The following is a 23,925-nucleotide window of genomic DNA, read 5'->3' as shown; positions in this document are numbered from 1 at the left end:
GTGTTAACAAACATTCCCTCCACAGGTATACCAGGTAAGAGGTGTATACTGCAAGTAAAACCAGTTCATGTGTAATGATGACAACAGCCATATCAGTGACCAAAATAAGGCTATAGGGTAGTGTAGTAAGACTTGTAAGGTACAGATAACAGCACTGACTAGGAAAGTAATGTGGACTACAGGAATATACTACTTCTTAATTGACATCTTTCTCCCCCCCACCCTATCTCCAACAATAATTAACATACCCACCCTAACTGGTATGTACTGACTCTGATAATGTCCAATTGTTTGATAAATATTTTAATGGTTCCCATGTATGTACCATATTGAATTATTCCAACATTGTTGGCATGGTGCCATCAACATACCTGCATGCTGTTCTTATTACCACTGTGGTCCCATATATGCAAGTGTTTTGTTTGCTATGCAACTGTTCCGTATCTGGTGTCTGGGTTAATGGGAATATTTATGAATGCTGTTATACCTAACCCTGGAATGTGTGGACTATTACTAACCCATATGTTTGTTTGTGTCTTTCGGCTTTTCCCAGTTAGGGGTCGCCACAGCGGAACTCCGGTCCGCTAATGATTGGCAGTAGAGTTTTTACGTGCTGACTTGCCAGGCCTAACGCACAACCTTCAACGAAGAAATGCCCGTTCACGCATGTCGCCACACAGAAGACACTCTAACTGAGAATCGAATGGGCAACGTCTAACTGGGAGGCGACAACACTACCGCAGCACCACCACCGCAGTATCCTATTACTAACCCATATATGATGATGAAATCTAAACACTATAGCACACTTGGGAAGGCCAGTCCCAGTGGACCCACCTGATCCACCTCAGCTGGCCAAGGCACCGGGCACCAGCATGTCTGGGGCCCAACCCTGGACCTCCCTGTCCATTGATCCTGCTCCACCTTCAGGTGGAACCGCCTCAGCGGATGGGGCTCACCCCCCCCCCAGAGTGGGCACAGACAGGCACCTGTCTCCAGGTTGAGGTTGTGGTGCATAGAGCAATCAACAAGCAGTACAGTGATCTTGTACACCAGCTTGAGGGCCGTGTGTTGTGATTAGAGAGTCAGCCTGGCTCTGCGGCTCAGCCCCCAGCACAGCCACCTTCAGGGCTGTGAAGGTGCAGTGGTGACTGCCCATGGGTGGGGACCTTAGTGCCACTGTTACCACTAGGGGGCTTGTGGGCTTCCAATATCCCAACACCCCTCCCCATCAAGGTGTTTACCCCCTACATGTGTCATATACTGCCCCTGTATGTGTCTTGTGTGTCTTGTCTGTTAACCTATCCAACCTACCTCCCCAAATATACCTACTACCCATCCCCAACATCCCACTCTCACCTGAAAAAAAGGGCAATTTGTTCCTACAAAAAAATCTCGCCCCATACATAGCTGTCCATTTTGCACACGTATCCACTGGACACATGTAATCTGGTCTAATTGGCATCACAACTTACTATTGTTGTCCTCACCCCTCTCCCAGGGGTTTGAGTGTCCAAATCTACCTCCAAATTCAGTGTATATGCACAGATGTTGTTGTAGAAGAAATGGGCAGCTATGGACCTTTCCTACACCCTTCCTGCACATCCCTAGCTATTTTTCCTATTGTCTTTCCCTATTTGTGCCCCTTTTTCACCACTTTCCTGTCAACCCTTTTTTCTTTTCTTTTAAAGAAATTAGTATGGGGGTAAGCGGGAGTAAGCACTTTTAAGGAGCAGTAAGTGGGTCTAAGCCTGTTTGCACGGGGGTAAGCACTGCCTACACATATTAAGCAATTTAGAAGCTAACTGAGTATAAGAAACTGTAACCGGAAGTTAGCAGTGCTTTACCTCCGCTCAAACCCACTTGCAGCTGCTTTAAAGTGCCTTAATCACTCTGTATCCAATGGCCCATGTTCTGCCCAGCAACAAAATAAACAGGGCTCAAACCCAGGACCCTGCACACTATAGACAAAGTGATTTACCATTAAGCCATGCCAGATATACATAAATCTGATGTTTTCAGAAACATATCATCCAGCCCAGTCACACAACAGTACAGAGAATGTATACCCACCCCCCCATAGCCAAACACGTCCGCCCTGCAATACACTACCAAGTGCTGCAGATCCCGTAACCAGGTCTTGACATGACATGGGCACAAGATGTTAACAGTACTGCATCCCACCTGTATGATATCAGGCTGGTATTGGTAACATATCATGCAGTACAGTCTGGGCTTGCATAGGAAATGTAAAATGTGGAAGCTATCAACATCCCCAGGATACATATACACATACACATATATGCAGATACAGATATACACACACACACACACACATATATATATATATATATAGATATATATATATATATATATATATATATAGATATACATGTGACTACACATACACATGCAGAGATATGTACAGTAAGATACTCATGTAGTAGGCACACACAATATGGAACAGCCACTATGCCTACAGTTAACATCCTAACAACTGGACACTGATAGAAATGACATATTTTGCCTGCAACATATACCCACAGAGAGATCATAGGATAAAACACCACACACAGGTTTGCAGAAATTGAATACCTTTATTTGTGTACTATTACAGATGTATATGCCATGTCATATAGCTGTTCAGATACTGACATCCATATAAACAGAGCAATGCAACTGTGAAACAGTTATACTAATACAGTAGTCTGGATAGGTCCACAACTGTTGCTGTCCAGGCCAAGCCCTTCAAATCGTACAATAGTAATGACAGACTGGGCCTCAGGATACCACACAATCAGCAGTAAGTGATGCAGGTGTATAGTCCAACAGCCCCTGTTTACACTCTGTACACAATCACTTGGTGGTAAAGACTTCAGTTGGCCAAACTGGATGTAACTGATACATAACAAGGCATAAGTGACACCATCACAGGCACACAGGCAAACAGAACAGTCTGTATGGCAGGAGGCAGTAGGCCTGTGGTAACCCACTTTATGTAAGTAATGTCAAGACAGGTGAAATGCATGGTACTGTACATCCAGATACCTTACGGCAGCTCACCCCTGATACCCCCATATCTTGTAACAGCCTAGGTTATGTATGGTGCATCCCCCCCAGACTCAATAATACAGGGCCATACATCACTGTTACATACATTGGCCTCTGGAGTGCATATGGGCACAATTTGTGTAGGTGAAGCCCACACATATATGGCCTCAGCCCCACCATATGTGTGGGGATACAACAGCAGTGGACTGCTGGCAGGAATGGCAGTGTGGTATACGTATATGTGCATATGTATCACTATCTGCATATGTGTAGTCATATAATGTTCTGTATATGTATATATCTGGGTGTGTATATGCATATCTATGTACACATACACATCTATCTATATATGCCAATATGTACATGTGTAATTATCTGTATAGATATCTGGATAATCATATGTACATATATATTCACCATATGTCCTAAACATGGGGTGTAGCCCTACCTCAGCCCTTAGAGTCCCAACTCCATAGTGCAAGAGGATGTCGTTATGTATAGCAGGTATATTAGTAGACTATTGCTACTGTAATAGGGATTGCCTTCACAGACATGGTGTGTGTGGGAGGTCACATCTGCCTTTCACATGTGCGCCATTGGCTACTGACAGACACCCTAAGGACATCATAGTACAGTACCGCTGCAAGCACATAATGCTACTGTGGACTAAAGCAGAGATATTGGCCAATAGTGTGGACATTCTGAAACACTCTGTACAGTCCAGATGTATACACAGAACCTCTTAGTGCAGAACATGTGGACCAAGCCTGACAATATGGATGTTAACAGCTATGTAGATGGGTATAACACATAACGACTGGTATACATTCACCCCCATAGGTTATGCATTCACACACCCCTGTCTGTCCTGACACATAATAACTGCTGGCACAGAGGTGCCATGGCCACATACTACCCACTAGATATTGACATGCATCTGTACAGCATCCCACAGCTCCGTCTGACATACATGACTGTTAAGGGAGGCCCAGCAGCAGTACATCTGGGAAGTATCTGCACATGACATCTCATTGGGTGAGTATATTAAGCTGCTAGGCATGTAACAAAGCACTGTGCAGGCTATAGGCAGACTGGCTCAACAATGGCCTACATCTCCTATGGGGGAATGCACATGTACCTGCATATATAGCAGGCTCTACAGGCATGTCACAGCACAGGGTAACATACACCTGTGTGGAAGTGCATAACCACAACCAATGTGAACACAGCCACAGCCACATATGGTAAACTAGCATAATATTACAGTATATCAACTATCTGTTCAACATCATCCTCATATGTGCCACTCACACACTAACCCTACATATACTGGGCCACTACACAGTATGGCCTGATGCCTGTCTGTGGTATGGGACATGTGTGTGTATGGCCCTACAAACATGTAAGCCAATATGGTAACATACAGTGGAGCAGCATGTAACATCAGATAGGATGGGACCTGGAATGATGACATCTACCATAGTCTGTACACAGGCCAAGGTACATATTGACAATACACACACTGTCGACATTCACCATAAGTACACAGACCTCAGTACTGTACAAACAACCACAGAATGTCCAGGTTATGTCATCAAATATAACCCCTAATGTACATATGTGTAGCAGTCTAATATCTCACTGGCTTGTTATCAGATATGATGACACTAATTATGGTGTACAGCACATATGCACCGTACACTAATTATGGTGTACAGCACACATGCACCTCTTAATGCATGACAGATGTACAAAGGTTGACAGAGTTGTGGCTGGAAGCACGTATACAGGGCCAATATTGACATGTTGCTGTGATAACATCTTACATTTACTGTTGTAACAGGGTTTGTCGCAACATATGTCCTACGAGGGATATGAAGTCAGTAACTGTCCCGTCTTTCAACATGTACAGACTGCAATCCTCACACTACCTTCTGCAGTTCACAGATACATGCTCTGTGGGTAACACATGAAACCAAAGGCACCACACACTGCCCTGTCTGCAGATGACCCTACAGATGGATAGTCCTCATAAACATAGAACTGACATGACAGGTATTAATACATATAGGGAAGCCATATCTGCACACACCCTGTTAAACCAACATTACTCTGAATGCAGTATAGCAGCACTTACAGTCTGTAGTCAGGTCAGGCACATCCCCCTCCTGTGTGTTGGCCTGTTTCCACAGTGTATGTTGTCAGAGGTAAATCCCCAGTCCATCTGAGATGCTGTTTGCCAAACAACAAATTGAGTTCCTGCTCACAGTGAATGGAAAGGCCCAACACTAACATGATGTTCCTAGATATTGGAGTGTGTTTCCATGCAATTGGCTATGGGAATGTTACCACAGCTGTTCCACATGCAATCAGCTAGGGGAGGGCTGCAATTTGTGCAGAGACCATCAGCTGATCATGAGTATCACTTAGAATGCACATGCTGCTGCCTAAGCAAAGCAGGCATAGGTCTCCACATCCACCAGTGAGGGAGTGAGAGAGGCAGACAGAGGCAATGACAAGTCAGGGAGGGGTGGGAGAGTAAAACTTAAGCATGTTTGTGTCACACACCTACCAGCACAGGGTATCAACCCCCTGACAACTATGTAGTGCTTTTACAGTCCTATGCAGTTATTGGATGCGCCACATAGGTTACCTGTTGTGGAGTCCTAAGAACATATATGTGATGGTGAGTGACATCTACAACAGGGATATGGTAACTATATGGTAGGTGAAGTAAACGTGCCTGTCCACATGAACAGGAGCCAGTGTCAACACAGCCACACACTCACAGGGATGCACACACACTGACACACTTGGCAGGGCCAGGGATACAGCTCATCACTAGTGAGATTGCCACAACACATTACTGTGCAGGTATCACATGCACCACACAGGCCATAAGGAGGTTATATTGGCAAAGGGTATGGGGAGGTGTCTGACATCAGACAGCATGCTTCTGTATGCCACCGGGGGTTGTAGTGAGTGTGGATGTGATTATATGCATCATACAACACACACAAACACACAGGGTGCCAGTAGTGACATGCATGTCTGTAGTTCAGCATGGATATGTGGTGGTTGACTGTGCCAGACGGTTATACAAGGCTAGGTGACGGGTATACCTTGGCATCAGGCCACATGACAATGGTCTGCATTGTGGCTTAGGGCTGTGGCTTCTGCATTTGCCCACACAGGTGGGTATTGTATCCACCATCCAATCACCTGGGTGACTATTGCATGTGGCCAATGCTGTGCATTGCTTGCCATGTATGTGTTCCTTAGTCCATTACATGGATGGTGTCTGGGATGTGCACACCTTCCACATGCATGTAAAGTGACATGTGGAACTGTACCTGGGGTGTCGGGCCCATGTTGTATGCACAGATTATCATCAGATGTGCCAGTCTTGGCCACCTGTGGCAGGAACCGGTAATGGACAGCAGGTTAACCCTGCACCTACATTGATAACATGCTAACAGAATTCCCTGGTGTCAGTGACATCTGTCCATACAGGGCATGTTTTCAGGCCTGGCATGTCCTTTGTGGGTCACAAGTGATGGCACCACAGGTGTTGCAGGTGCCCAGTGGTGAACATGGGAAAGGTGCACTGTCTGCATATATGTGCCTATTGGACAGATGGACAGGGTGTAGGCCACTGCAATCACTCCATAGTTACTATCAGTGGCCAATATGGAGTGTACTACACACATATTGGCTGTGGCCTCGGCATGTGTGTGTGTGTGTGTGTGTGTGTGTGTGTGTGTGTGTGTGTGTGTGTGTGTGTGTGTATGTGTGTGTATGAGACATGGGTTGAGAGTGTGCTCTGGGTAAAACTGGAGTTGCTAACTATGATTGCCTGGCCTTGATGTCACATGTATGGGTATGGATTTGCACCCCAGCCTCTCGGCTATTTCACAACTGTTATCCCTGTACAGTGGACATTGTGATACATAGTAGGGCCACCATATAAGAAATTTGCAAACCCCGCTCACATTGGGCCCAGGTGTCACACACTCACACAGACCTCCACACAGGATACGAGTTACAAACACACACACACACACACACACACACACACACACACACACACACACACACACACACACACACACCTGTCATGTCTGGGAGTGGAACCCCTACCTAACTAGTTTATTACACTACAGCACTACACAGTTATATTATGCGCTACAGAGATTACTGGAATACTCCTTCCCTAAAGATGTATATCACATTGGATGACATCTGCAGGACTGCCAAAGTAGGACATTCAAATTGTAGTGAGTGGCTAGGCTAAAATGCATTGCTCCCTACACAGACATTGAAACACACACAAAACATCCACAACTAACATGTGTGGGTATAAAACTCCTAACAGAGGTCTACATCACACTACAGCATGGAGCTGTTATAGGATGCACCACGGGGATTACTGTAGAACTCCTTCCCCAAAGATGTATTTCATAATGAATGACATCAGCAGGATTACCAAAGTAGGGCATTTGCATGTACTGAGTGTGACTAGCCTAAAATGCATTGCTCCCTACACAGACATTGGAATACACACAAAACATCCACAACCGACATGTGTGGGCATAGAACCCCTAACAGAGGTTTATACCACACTACAGCAGTACGCAGTTTTTGCACATGTTAAGGAGATTAGTGAGCTACATCCTTCCCAGAGGTGTATTTCTAGGTGGATGAAATCTGCAGCCTTGCCAAAGTAGAGCATATGAATTGTATGGAGTCTGACTACCATAAAAAAAGCATTGCTGTCTACACAGACAGGGTCAGACACACACACACACACACACGCACGCACACACACACACACGCACGCACGCACGCACGCACACACACACACACACACACACACACACACGCATGCACGCACGCACACACACACACACACACACACACACACACACACACTTGCCAAGGCTGGGGTTAGAACTCCTACTAACTATGTTATCACACTACAGCAGTACATAGTTATGGCACATGCTATGAAAATTACTGGGATACAACTTTCCCAGAGATGTATTTCTAGGTGGATGACATTAGCAGCCATACCAAAGCAGAGCATTTAAATTGTAGGGGGTATGACCACCTAAAAGCATTGCACCGGCTGGTGCTTTGATGCATATGTGTGTGCAGTCTATAGCACTGACTAACTCAGGGTATTTTGCTATTTGGTGGAACAGTTGCATATTGCTGGCCAACGCCTCACGGGTGGTGGGGAAATATACATGCTCACTGACGTGCTGACATGGCATCCGGGAACTGGTGGAGTACCCTGGATGCTGATGCCTGTGAAATCCCAATCATATCCCCAGTTGGCCTTTGGAAGGTACCTGTAGCTAGTATTTGTAGGCCTACACATACCTTGTTATTCATTGGGATGGGTTCCCCTCTGTTAGTTCTATATGTCAGGCATGGCCAGCACACCTCAACAATTTGCTGTAGGAGGTCCCTGTCCACCCTATAGTGCTCCACTGTCTCCTGCTCATGTAGCCCCTGGTAGGTTACCCTGGGTCTGTACACTCTTCTCCATCTCCTCACTGTGGGTTGGTCGAAAGCATTCACATCTTCACCACCTTCAGCCTCTTCCACAAGTTGTTGTATGATAGCTATTGCAGCTCCTATCATTTTGCTGTTGTGAGTGTTAAAAGTTCCCTGACTTGCCAAGAAGCAATTGTGTGCTAAAAAGCATGCTCTCACGAGGGTAGAAACAGACACAAAACAACAGAGTGGAGAAACAACACACACACCTACACACAGGGATCACACCCTGACACACAACTCACAGCTGGTTGCCCACTAACTGTTTAGTCGAGACATATATGGATGTATGAATTACGGGAAAATTTCCAATGTTTCAGGTGATGACTGCGCCACATGAACAGGAGCCAGTGTCAACACAGCCACACACTCACAGGGATGCACACACACTGACACACTTGGCAGGGCCAGGATACAGCTCATCACTAGTGAGATTGCCACAACACATTACTGTGCAGGTATCACATGCACCACACAGGCCATAAGGAGGTTATATTGGCAAAGGGTATGGGGAGGTGTCTGACATCAGACAGCATGCTTCTGTATGCCACCGGGGGTTGTAGTGAGTGTGGATGTGATTATATGCATCATACAACACACACAAACACACAGGGTGCCAGTAGTGACATGCATGTCTGTAGTTCAGCATGGATATGTGGTGGTTGACTGTGCCAGACGGTTATACAAGGCTAGGTGACGGGTATACCTTGGCATCAGGCCACATGACAATGGTCTGCATTGTGGCTTAGGGCTGTGGCTTCTGCATTTGCCCACACAGGTGGGTATTGTATCCACCATCCAATCACCTGGGTGACTATTGCATGTGGCCAATGCTGTGCATTGCTTGCCATGTATGTGTTCCTTAGTCCATTACATGGATGGTGTCTGGGATGTGCACACCTTCCACATGCATGTAAAGTGACATGTGGAACTGTACCTGGGGTGTCGGGCCCATGTTGTATGCACAGATTATCATCAGATGTGCCAGTCTTGGCCACCTGTGGCAGGAACCGGTAATGGACAGCAGGTTAACCCTGCACCTACATTGATAACATGCTAACAGAATTCCCTGGTGTCAGTGACATCTGTCCATACAGGGCATGTTTTCAGGCCTGGCATGTCCTTTGTGGGTCACAAGTGATGGCACCACAGGTGTTGCAGGTGCCCAGTGGTGAACATGGGAAAGGTGCACTGTCTGCATATATGTGCCTATTGGACAGATGGACAGGGTGTAGGCCACTGCAATCACTCCATAGTTACTATCAGTGGCCAATATGGAGTGTACTACACATATTGGCTGTGGCCTCGGCATGTGTGTGTGTGTGTGTGTGTGTGTGTGTGTGTGTGTGTGTGTGTGTGTGTGTGTGTGTGTGTGTGTATGTGTGTGTATGAGACATGGGTTGAGAGTGTGCTCTGGGTAAAACTGGAGTTGCTAACTATGATTGCCTGGCCTTGATGTCACATGTATGGGTATGGATTTGCACCCCAGCCTCTCGGCTATTTCACAACTGTTATCCCTGTACAGTGGACATTGTGATACATAGTAGGGCCACCATATAAGAAATTTGCAAACCCCGCTCACATTGGGCCCAGGTGTCACACACTCACACAGACCTCCACACAGGATAATGAAAACACAAACACACACACACACACACACACACACACACACACACACACACACACACACACACACACACACACACACACCTGTCATGTCTGGGTGGAACCCCTACCTAACTAGTTTATTACACTACAGCACTACACAGTTATATTATGCGCTACAGAGATTACTGGAATACTCCTTCCCTAAAGATGTATATCACATTGGATGACATCTGCAGGACTGCCAAAGTAGGACATTCAAATTGTAGTGAGTGGCTAGGCTAAAATGCATTGCTCCCTACACAGACATTGAAACACACACAAAACATCCACAACTAACATGTGTGGGTATAAAACTCCTAACAGAGGTCTACATCACACTACAGCATGGAGCTGTTATAGGATGCACCACAGGATTACTGTAGAACTCCTTCCCCAAAGATGTATTTCATAATGAATGACATCAGCAGGATTACCAAAGTAGGGCATTTGCATGTACTGAGTGTGACTAGCCTAAAATGCATTGCTCCCTACACAGACATTGGAATACACACAAAACATCCATTAACCGACATGTGTGGGCATAGAACCCTAACAGAGGTTTATACCACACTACAGCAGTACGGAGTTTTTGCACTTCTTAAGGAGATTAGTGAGCTACATCCTTCCCAGAGGTGTATTTCTAGGTGGATGAAATCTGCAGCCTTGCCAAAGTAGAGCATATGAATTGTATGGAGTCTGACTACCATAAAAAAAGCATTGCTGTCTAGACAGACAGGGTCAGACACACACACACACAAACACACACACACACACACACACACGCATCTATTTCCACGCACGCACTTGACGCACACACACACACACACACACACACACACACGCATGCACGCACGCACACACACACACACACACACACACACACACACACACACACTTGCCAAGGCTGGGGTTAGAACTCCTACTAACTATGTTATCACACTACAGCAGTACATAGTTATGGCACATGCTATGAAAATTACTGGGATACAACTTTCCCAGAGATGTATTTCTAGGTGGATGACATTAGCAGCCATACCAAAGCAGAGCATTTAAATTGTAGGGGGTATGACCACCCTAAAAAGCATTGCACCGGCTGGTGCTTTGATGCATATGTGTGTGCAGTCTATAGCACTGACTAACTCAGGGTATTTTGCTATTTGGTGGAACAGTTGCATATTGCTGGCCAACGCCTCACGGGTGGTGGGGAAATATACATGCTCACTGACGTGCTGACATGGCATCCGGGAACTGGTGGAGTACCCTGGATGCTGATGCCTGTGAAATCCCAATCATATCCCCAGTTGGCCTTTGGAAGGTACCTGTAGCTAGTATTTGTAGGCCTACACATACCTTGTTATTCATTGGGATGGGTTCCCCTCTGTTAGTTCTATATGTCAGGCATGGCCAGCACACCTCAACAATTTGCTGTAGGAGGTCCCTGTCCACCCTATAGTGCTCCACTGTCTCCTGCTCATGTAGCCCCTGGTAGGTTACCCTGGGTCTGTACACTCTTCTCCATCTCCTCACTGTGGGTTGGTCGAAAGCATTCACATCTTCACCACCTTCAGCCTCTTCCACAAGTTGTTGTATGATAGCTATTGCAGCTCCTATCATTTTGCTGTTGTGAGTGTTAAAAGTTCCCCACTTGTTTACACCGGTGGTGTAGAGTGTGGGAAAAACCAGAGGGGAAGATGTTTGCATAGTTTATAGTAGTGTTCAGGGCTGGGCTGGTCTGCTGCCTGTGTAATTGGCTGATTCTGATACATTTCACCTGCCAGCTAAGCAGCTAGTTCTCCTTGATTACCTTCCTACTGCTGTCTTCCCTTCCCATTGCCTTCCTGTTTAAGCCCAGATGCACGTCATGCAAACAGAGTGCTCAAATGTGCACAGTGCTATTTCCTGGTTTAACTTCTTTTTTCTTCCTGTAAAACCCAGTGCGTGGCACGCACACCTGCTTAGGCTTTGTAAAGAGTGCTAGGCAGGTGGACACACCCCCTAGCTTAGCTGTGCTAAGCTAGGAGCAAACCCGAGCCACAGGGCTCCAGTCCACTTACAGTATGCCTGACACCCCCCCATGATGTCACCTAACTCCAAGGCTTGCACCAAACTATTCCTATTCTTACACTGTTGGGATCTGACTCGCATGCTGGGGAAAACTGGGATTCACTATCCTTCCCCTCATTTGCATTGGATTGCCTGCTAATGCATAGTTACATGGCTCACACTGAACCTCCCCCCTTATCAACCACTACTCATTGGCCATGTTGTCTTCTGCCTGCCATTGACTTGCATGGCAGAATAGTGATTTTAGTTAGAATACTTAATTTAGGTTCATTTTGTTATTTCCCCCAGATCCCGTTTGCACGCCGCTGCCTTACACTCAAACAGCCAAGATCAGCTAAAAAAAATAAAAGTTGATTTTTGTGTTTTTTTTTACTGTTTGCAATGCCAACAGCCTTACAGTTGGCCATTGGCATGCTTACTACATGATATGCAGCCTTTATTTGGAGCTGTCACAGCTCCGTTTTTGGGTTACTAACCGAGTACATTTCTGCAGATAGCACTAGTCCTGCACAGACAGTTGCAAGCTTCCTGGATTGCAAAATCACCTAATTTGCATAATTTCTCCTGCAAATGGGGTGATTTGCATACAAGGGCTTAGTCCGTGCAGGATTAGTGCAGGAGCACCCATGCACGCCCCTGCAGGCTGTTCCAGGATCGCACAGCAGACATTTTGCCTGCTTGAGCTCCTGCACTGACCTTGCACGCCTTGCAAGCTATAGAGAGTCCAGGGACTTGTGTCTGGATGCATTTTCTATGGTCAACATTATTTCAAGCTATATGTTCCAGGAAATCAGTAGGTCTGAGGATTGGGCATAACAAACAAGTTAGTCTTAAGCTGCAGGCAATGATATTGAACCTTTTGCCTAGTCCTCATCCCTACCAGTGGAATGAGTACAAACAGCTATAGAAAAGGGAATCTAAAGTCAAGTATCAGCAGGATGGGGATTATTAAATTAAATGATAAGAAACAAAGGCACCCCGATACCATTGGAGGTATCGTCACTTGCTAGTATTTGTCTTTTAGGAAATTAGTGAACTAATATATTCCAAAAATACACAGACTTAAGGTATGGACATTTGCTAGGGAAGAAATGTTAGATTGAAAACAACAGTATTTCTTACTTTTGCTTTTTGAACTGTATACCCAAATGATTTGGTAATTCATTTTTGCAAAAACTATCCTACTTTTTAGGAAACTTCACTACACTTTTACTCATAATGTCAGTGTTCTAAGTCAGAAACCAGAACTGTGCTTCACTCCAGACAGAATGCTGAACATGTTCATTCTAACTGTACTGTTGTATCTTCTATTTGTGTAATATTAGAACTTGAGCCTCACACAGATCTATGTTTTCTTAAAACATATCCGTGACCCTCACAAATGTTACATTATGCTGAATCATGTGACAGAGGGTTGTAGGGCACTACACCCTCTATCATTTCAGTATGCTTAATAAGGTAGGATGCACACTGTGGGACAGACAAAGAAATGAAGACATAACAGCAGAAGCCAAAGTAGATCCAATTGCAGAAAAGATCAAAGAGAACAGATTATGGTGGTTTGGGCACATGTAGAAAAGCAGAAGACAATCTGCTGAGGAAGATTTGGGACAGACAGGAAGAAGGTAAGAGTAAGCGAGGACGTCCAGCAAAGAGGTGGATGGATTGTGTGAAAGAAGATCTGCAATAGTCAGGCATGAGTGTTGAAGAAGGCAGGAGTGTGGCACTGAATCAAGAGAGTTGGCGACAGTTAGCACAGTACCCCGACCCCATGTAGAAAAAGGGGGGTTGATGATGATGATGAATAAGCATAGCAACTGCAGATATGATACAAACACTATAAGGCCTATATAGTGAACAAAATTCTCTGAAACATCTGAATACCACAAGATAATACTAATCATTGCAGCTAATGCATTAGCATTTAAAGATAAATGCCTCATACTAATAAATTTTAAAGTTAAATTATACAAAGGTAAGTATATATGTGGCACAGGTGTTACATAAATTAACTTTAATACTATAACATATATGTTATGGGATACTTACATCACACTCAGCGTTTCTACATATTCAAGAACATTTTATAATGCAGTTTTTAAGTCCATATAATATGTTGTAACTGGGGAGAATTCTATATATCTTTCTGGTTTCTTTAGTCGTCTTACCATATTTGGAGAATTGAATGGAATTATTCATTTGGGACTTCTGTTTCTGCTTTTGGGACAGTTACTGCACAATAGCTTCCTGTAGAGCAGGGGTGTCCAACAGGTGTCCCTAGGGCCACAATCCAGTGCACCAGAGCATTTATCTAGCCCTCAGTATGTCCTACACCACACTGTTTTGAATGGACAGATACATGTTGGGCATGATAATGTGGGCTCCCCAAACCTTGCAAAGTATGTTAAGTAGTCCCTTAACCAAAAAAGTCTGACACCCCTGATCTAGAGGCACAAACTTTGGAGTCTTCCTCTACAAGTCATACTTTTCACAATCTATGATTTTGCAAAATGAATGGTTACAGCAATTCTGTCTATTCATCTTTCTGAAACTTTAACTTTGTCATATTTTTCTTGCACAATTCAATTTTCCGATGAACTACAGTGGGTCTTTGTTCAGGTGCTTTACAAACAACTAAACGTTCAAGCTGCAGAGTTCTGAATTCTTATTTTGCATTCCTACCTGTAAATATGGTAGTAGTCTTTCACAGTTTCTTTCTTTATAGTCTTTCTTTATCTGCTGGTTTATTTCCATAACTTATTTTATGTTAATTCTCAGGCATCAGTAATACAGCTAATGTATTCAGTCTGTTTTTCAGCCTTCTGCCCATTAACAGTTGAGTTGGTGAGACACTGGGTTACTGTAGTGGAATATTCCTATATCCCAGAATTGCAAAATGACAATCCTCATATTTTTTCCTACGGTTGCTTCTAATAAGAATTTTTACTGTTTGGCTAGTTCTCCCCATTCGTCCATTGGACTTAAGGACAGAGCAGAGTAGTCATTGTATGTCTGAATTCTCATTCATGCACAAATCTTCTGAATTCCAACTTGTGCCCTATGGACCAATGACATATATGAGAATCTATCTATCTATCTATCTATCTATCTATCTATCTATCTATCTATCTGTCTGTCTATCTATCTATCTATGTATCTATCAATGCACTAATCACACCTGCATTTGTTTTGCCTCTCCGTCTAATTTTTTCATGAAACTTTGAATAATAATCCACATATATGAGATACACGCCTTCTTTGAAATGGAACAAATCTGTATCTACTGGGCTCCATAGCCCATCTGGAATTGGGAATGCTATCATGTCTTTCAGAGCTGTAACTAGGGTGGGGTAAAGGGGGCAGCTGGGTGCAAGCTATCAGAGTGTGTGATCAGTATTGGGTAGAAGTGCACTTCATGGCATTCAGCCATTTAGCAGCTGTAGCTGTTTGAAAAATGCATGTATTTTTAAAGGAGATTATTATTCTTCCTCAGCATTGGTTTGAGGGGACTTCATTGTGCTGAAGTGCCCTGGTATCAATTTAACTAGCTATTGCTCTGATGCCTTCCTTTGGATTGTTAGTATGGTATGTATTGCTGATGGCACAATTCTTCACTGATTGAACTATTTCAGTTGGCATAGCTGGTCAAAATGTTATATCCGTTATTTTTCCTTGCACTTTACTATTCCCGGATGAAACTCACGTATGCTCTCAAAAATCTTCTCTCAGTTGACTGGGAACTATTATTTTGTGAGCTGCAGACATCAAGCCTTGGAGACAACTTAGTTTGTCTCTAAAGGAATAAGACTGAATTGCTTTCCTTGCTAACAACTTTTGTTTAGATCATCATGTTATTGTAACTGCTTTCAGCAGTTGCATTTTTAAATCAGTATCAGTGCATCTTCGAAATTCTTTTCTTTTTTTGTTTACAACTGGTAACTGTAGCATTACTTAAAAAAAATCTCTAGTTCTTTTCTAACATCTATTTGTGCTCATATGGTAAATATAATTTACTTAACACATCTGCTATGTGTAGTACCTTGCCTTGTTTGTATTTAATTTACAATTAATATTTGTGTAGATTAAGTAATATCTTCTATATCTTGGAGATGCCTTTTACTAGGATTTTTTAATATGTTTTTCAGTGGTTTGTGGTCTGTTTCTATCTGAATGTATTTATCATAAACATATTTATAGAATTTCTCACATCTATACATTATTGCTAAGAGTTCATTTCCATCTGAACATATCTGTTTTGAGCATCTGTAAATATCTGCAACTGGACTGTTCTGTTGTAAGAGTATGGGTGGTATCCATAGTCTTATGTAAAAGGTATATCTATGAATAGCACCTCTTTGCTAGTATGTAAATAAACAAACTGTGACCAAGTGGCAGTGGTTTTAGAAGTTGTTAGATATGCAAATGAATATCTACTAGAGTCTAGCATACCTGAATCTGTGTAAGTTGAACTAAGATGAGTATGTGTAAGTGTGAAATTGTCCCAAATATCTTGCTCACGCTGCACGTATCTTTGAGCTCATGAATGCTTTTGTATATTTTGCCAGCTGGCAGCAAGCACAGAGTTGTGCTAGTCTCACTAGAACTCTCCAGGAGAGCTTGTGCTGCTTATGGCTGGGTGCCGTTGGCTTTCATCTTATCAAAACTTTTTTAATTAATGAATTCAGTGTGAAGGTGTCTTCACATGGATACCCTATTCTGGCTTTCATAAGTTTCGAAAGCAGAAAGAGCAGACAAGGAAAGCACAAAAGGAAGACATTAAAAGGATTGCTTTGGAGGAAGTGAGATAGGATGGGTAATCGTTTTTTATTATGGATATAACTCTATTTTTCCGAATACATATATTTATAATGGAAATCAAACATGCAAAAAAAGCATAGTGTATAGGAGAGAGGGTTTGGGAAGAGTTAAAGTTTTTCACATGAACATAAAATACAGACAAAAATGACATGAACACTATGTTGGGCTGATAACTGAAAGGAGAGATAGATGTACAAATGGTGGACAAACACAAAAGTGCAAGTGATGGGAGACTTGTATCCAGTACCACCTGGTCCAGAGAGCCCCACATATTTTCCAGCCTTGATGTCTTGGTAGCAGGACCCTGATGGTCAGGGGACTAAGGCCTCAGGTGGCTCAGTGAACAGAGCCAACCTAGACAGTGAGTCTTGCACTCTTCTGAAGAAGATGGTTGAACAGGCATCACTGCCTCTTTAATGCCCTTTAAACTGCAGCATTCCTCATGCTATGAAGCTCACAATGGTGGCTTTTGAGACTGCCAAGCCTCGGGGTTTCCACAAGAGTGGAGGAACCACTTCTATCCTGTGAAGCAGTCCTTGAACAGGCAGAGAATGGTGGTGATCTGTCTTATACCTGTGTCACCTGCAATTGAGTTTCCCCAGGTTCTAGTGGATCTGCATAAAAATGGAAAAAAAGAAGAAATAGAGAGAATGGGAGACAACAAAATGACTCATAAGTGTTTAATAGCAAATGCCTTAATTTTCAGGTAAATAAATAGAGCAGTGATATTTTTATTTAGGCGTCTTAAACTGGCTGTAATTAACTGTATGCATTTAATTATTTTAACAATAAATACTGATAATTTCTGGCTCGGTTTTAGGACTGTTAACATTGCAAAATACTGCATTTTCTTTACCATAACTGAATAACTGCATGAATTTCTGGAATGAAATGACCTCTTTACATCTGTATTTTCTGATTACTTCTTCTTGCTGTAAGTATAACAATTTAACAATATACAGGTTGCAGTGTATGGTTAGATTACTTTTCCATTTTGTTTTATTTTATTTTATTTTGCTGGTGCTTTTTATATTCTTGTTGCTGATAAATCATACTTATACAGCTGGGGCCCAACTATCCTTGCCTTCTCAGACATTGGGCATGATTGGTAGCCACTTCATCAAGGACTCTGAAAATAAGACAAAAGAAGGGATTACTGACACTGACTGGTTATTGCCTGTGCAGTGTGCTTTATATATGGGCAGTTACAATACTTTCAAATGTTTCTTTGGTCTTTCTCTAAATATGTAAGTGGCCTGTCCCCCACCTTTTCTTATCTATCGTAATTTGCATATTAGCAAATGAAATACATTAACTCTGTAAATGTATTCAAGCTTCTAAAGCATAGAGCATTTTAAAGTACTTATGTTTAAAGTCTTCCTAGTCAGTAACTAAGGTATCCATCCTGCATGCCACCATAAAAGCATCAATAAGAGAAATGTATAAATCAACTAAGACAAGAAGTATCACTATTAGAATATTACAGAAAAGGTAATAAAGCATCCTCATCAAACTACATGTTGTTCATTAGCTTGCAGTTAATGCCAACTACAATGCCTGACCCTCTGCTCAATGCCATATTTTTGCAGGTTTGCCTATTGATAAAAATATGATCAATAAATCCATCTTCCCCAACCACATCCTCTTTATTGCATGTACTAAATGCATCATTTGCGAAGATGAGTAAAATTTTGAAAATCCCCAAAACATTATCAATAACATTTTACATGCCTTACAGAATGACGCTGCAATGACCCTTCTAAGAATAACACATAACTTAAGTAAATAAATTTCCATCTGAAATTTTGTAATACAAACTGAGCTATATCTATGTAAATGCACCACAAGTAACAACATCAGCATTAGGATATAGCAACATTAAATAGTTATTCAAGTGCAATTACTGTCAGTACAGCAAATCTTTGCAATTTTGTAATAAAAAAATTGATGAACTAATTCCTCAATATTTGTGATATACAAACTTTTGCAAACTTTTCCAGTGGTCATGCCTGTAACAGTCATTTTACCACAGGTGATATAATTATTCTCTCCATACTAAGCTCTGCAGAGTGTTTTAAAAAACAAAACTTTGGGTACTGCCACCTTTGTCAAACTGTACTTTGGTCTACATCCATTTAGTCAACACATTTTGGTCAACTAAACAGATGAATATACCATTAGCAGAGGGTATGGGGGGTGCAGGGGGGCTTGCCTCCTGCAAAAAATGATGTTTTCTTTGGGTTTTTTTCTTTAAATTTTTGCATGTATAGACATTACTGCTCAGCACGTGTAGTAGTGCGCTGACGTGCGTAATGTCGATCAATTGTTGTTGATATAAATGTTGTTGAACCAAGTTAATTAAATCCATATATTTTTGATATACATGTATGTATGTGTGTGTGTATATATATATATATATATATATATATATATATATATATATATATATATATAAATATATATATATATATATATATATATATATATTCACATGTACCTGTTATTTAGTAGTGCAATAGAAATGAAAATGTAATATTTACTGTCAAACTCTGACCTTTGCTCCCAAACCTCTACCACCCACTGAGCCAGGTGGTCTCCCTTCTGCTTCTGCAAGTCATAATACCCATGTCTACATTGCTGTCCAGACTGGGGGATACCAGTCAGAAATTTAATTTCATCCCCCAGGATGGTCCATGTTCTCTGTACCAGCTTTAAGTAAGAATGAAGCAAATCTGAAACTTAAACTTGTATAGTGTAAGGTGAGTCACACACACTGAAGTGTGACATCACTCTGATGGTCATCCTACACCATATGCTGGCATCCCCTGAGACATCAGAAATGGTGCATTCACAGAACAAGCTGCACATACAATTTCATTATGCAATAAAGAAGAAACAGGAAGAGTTGGCATGTGCATGTCCAAGCACTACCCATCTCAATCAGAGCTGTAAGAAAACAGCTACACTAATAAATGCAGGTACACGTGTGCTCTGTAGTACAATTCATAGAGATGTGCACTAAAACATCCAGTTTGTATAAGAACTGGCAATTTATTGATTTGTTTGAATGTGTTTACTGGGGTAAAGCACTTATCAGTTCTGAACAATTTCAGTCTCAGCCCAGTGTTGGAAATGCTGAGGATTAAAGTGCAGGCAAGCGTAATGCAACTGAAGAAATAAAGAACTAAAAAAATACTTGTCATTCTCTTTCACCCACCTTTCCAACACTACCTCACAGCATACCTCTCAACTGTACCGGAGTCCTTGGAATTTACCAGTTTTGAGGCTAATGTAATGGGGTGCCACAAATGCCCAAGTGGCCCTTGAAATCATGATTTTTTTCTTTATTTGCAATTTTACCATACCCTATTTTGTTAGTGATATATGCTGTTTCATTACATTAACAGGTCTATGAGGAACATCAATAATATGGGGGAGCAAGTCTTTACAAGAACCTACTCTTGAAGAATTCTTGAGATTGATGGAAGAAACAGCGACATTAGAAATCAAGGTGAAGGAATCGAGAATTTCACATAAAACATGGACAAACAATCCTTGTGAAAAATTTTAACTCTTATTGAGACATTAAAAATGAACCCTAAATAATTAATGTATAACTTTATACTTTATTAATTGAATATTGTAAATTTTTGTTACTAATTTCATATATTTTATTTTTTTTCCTCCTTGGTTCAGGTCAATTGTACATAGTGCATATAAAGGTTTATAATACTTGTTTATTGATGATTGTATTGCTAAACATTATATTATTTGGAAAATAAAAAATTCTTTGAAAAAAAGGCAAGACAATTACAATAGAATGTTTCTCTGAGGCAATTTGCTTAATAGATTTTAGAAGATAGTAGAAAGAGTAGTTAAGGAAGATTAGAGAGAGCTAGTGAGAAGAGTGAGTTAAGGGCAGAACTTAGATTAAGGTATGAGAATTAGGGGATGTTTAAAGAGGGAGAGTGCAGTGGCAGAACCAGTGACTTTTAAAGTACTCTTCGATGGCTGTCTTAAATAGTTTAGGATGTGTAAGGGTCCTGATTTCTAGTGGGAGCCTATTCCAAGCAATAGTAGGGTGATAGCTGTACATGTTACGTCCAAATTTAGACTTGGGTTTGTAGATTTGTAGTAGGTCTTGGTTAGAACTTCGGAGAGGTCTGGAGGGAGAATAATGGGAGATGAGAGGGAATAATGCTGGGCAGTAGGAAGGCTGGTATAGGATAGCATGGATGATCTGGAACTGAGAGAGAATAAGCTGGTGAGGTAATTCAAACCAGTTTATGTGTTTTAGAGAGCGAGAGAGACAGTGATGGGATTTGTAGGTTTTTTGGGCAGCAAATCTAGCACCTTTGTTGTAGGTAGATTCGAGTTTGGTCAGGAGTGCTGAGTTAAGATTTGTGAGAATTTGAGAATTGCACATTAGACTGGGTAGAAGGTAGGTAAGAGAGAGAGTAATCTTGGCTTCAGAGGTAAGGAATTTCTTGTTAGGGTAAAGGAACCTTAGTTTTGAATGAGTCTTTTTGATACAGTTATTAACATGCAAGTCAAATTTAAGCTGATCATCGATGGTTACACCTAACAGCTTAGTGCTGGATTCTACCTGAATGGGAGTGTTATTAATGGACTGAATGGAGAAGGAGAGTTTAATAATGTTGAACTTTTAGGTAGGAAGAGTAACAGCTTTGTTTTTTTAGGTTAAGGATGAGCTGGTTGTTGGAGACCCATGTTTCAACTAAGTTAAAAGATGCCTGAGTAGCTGAGAAGAGCTTACAGGGAGAGTTGACTGTGGTGATGACTGTAGAATCATCTGCATATTGCACTAAAGATGACTGAGGACAGGAGGTATAGAGCTGATTAGTAAAGATATTAAAAAGTAAAGGCCCTAGGATAGAACCTTGAGGTACACCCATTTTGCAGGGAGAGTACAGAGTGCCATCTCACTGACTGAGATCAGTGAGGTAGCTGGAGAACCATGCAACAGTATCAGAGGAGAAATTGAGGTTATGCAGTTTGTGCAGCAGAAGAGAGTGTGAGACAGTGTCAAAAGCTTTTGAGAGGACCAATAATAGACAAGAAATAAGTTTATGGTCATCCATGGCTATAGAGACAGTGTTGGAGAAGGATAATAGAGCTGTAGTGGTGCTATGTTTGGGTCTGAAGTTGTGCTGAGTGGGTGTAAGCAGATTTTCCTGTATTAGATACTGCACAACTTGTTTAGGAATACATTTTTCTAGTACTTTAGAGAGAGGGGAGAGGATAGCAATAGGTCTAAAGTTCGAGATATCAAAAAGTTACCTCCTTTGTGTATAGGTAGAGTGTAGCATTGTTTCCAGATGGAAGGGACTTTAGATTCAGAGACAGAGCAATTGATTAGGATAGATACAGGGAGAGCAAAAGAGTCAGCTGATAGTAGAAGAAAAGTGGAAGGAATATTGTCAGCTGATGCTGAGCATGGTTTTAATTTAGAGAGTTTTGATGTAGATAATAGGTACAGGTTTGAGGAAGAAGGTATTTGAGGATATAGTATTAGGATTAGGTTCAGAAAAGTTGGAGATATTAGTAGTAGAGGAGTTTGGGTTAGGGTTCAGTAGCTTAGATATTGAATCGATAAAATAGGTATTGAAGATAGTGACAGTTTCTTCAGATGTCCTGTCTGGGCATGGATTGGGGGAGCTACGATTACCGGGATGTAATATTTATAATAAATTATTCAGCCAAGCATGTGTCAAAAAGGATAACCATATGAGCGGCTCTCACAAACTGGCCCTTTACTATCGCTCTCTTCTGTTTATAAGGACAAGAGCTACTAAAATGCAAAACACTATTGGAATATGTCTCTTTGTGGAAAATGTCTGATGTAAACATGTAAATCTTCATCCTTCACTAATCTCACATCCAGGTAGGAGATTTCCTTTTGGCCAATATTTTGAGTGAATTTCAAAAAAGGTTTTGAACTGTTAATATAGGACAGAAAGTCAGTGATGGTATCAAAAGGGCGATCCCAAAAAATAAAAATGCCATCCAAAAAATGGATGCACATTTTACAGTGGGCATAAAATGTGAGTTGAACAAATACTTCCTCTCCCATTGTACCATAGCAATGTTTGCATACAAGCCGCCACATGGCGACCCCATGGCTACACCTTCCGTTTGAAGAAAGAACTTCCTGTCAAAACATAGGAAATTATTTTTCAGTACGAATTCAAATAGCTGCTCATACAAATTAATAGATGTTTGGGGTATAACCTTTTCATCCAAATACTCACAAACCCATTCAAGGCCTGTGTCATGAGGTATAACAGTATACAAATATTTCACATCAATCGTGATGAAAAATCCGGCCTCTACACATTCTAGATTATAAACCCTATTCAGGAAATCCCATGAGCATCTACACAAATTAGTTTCACTAAGCAACAATGGTTTCAATTTGGTATCTAAAAATTTAGACAGAGAATAACTTAATAGATCCCTGGCCATCCACAATGGGTCACATGGGCGGGTTTTGGAGGGTCTTATGTATCGTGGGTAAACCAAAAATAGATGGAATTTTTGGATGAGAAGCAGTCAAATAGTTGAGCTCCTCTATGGAAATGGTCCCTTCAATAAACAGATAATCACAAGTATTCATTATAACAATCCCACCCCTTTGTCAGGTTTTATGATTCTAACATCACCATTAAACTTCAATTTAGCCAGTTCATCAACTTTATATTTACTGAAATTGGTAGTAAAACCATCCCTAGTTAAATTTCTAATATCAACTTCGCATAATTT

Source organism: Protopterus annectens, chromosome 8.part0, assembly GCF_019279795.1.
Source record: "Protopterus annectens isolate FY-2018-M chromosome 8.part0, PAN1.0, whole genome shotgun sequence".
Taxonomy (NCBI): domain Eukaryota; kingdom Metazoa; phylum Chordata; order Ceratodontiformes; family Protopteridae; genus Protopterus; species Protopterus annectens.
The sequence above is the reverse complement of the archived record's forward strand: the minus strand, read 5'-3'. Positions refer to the sequence as shown.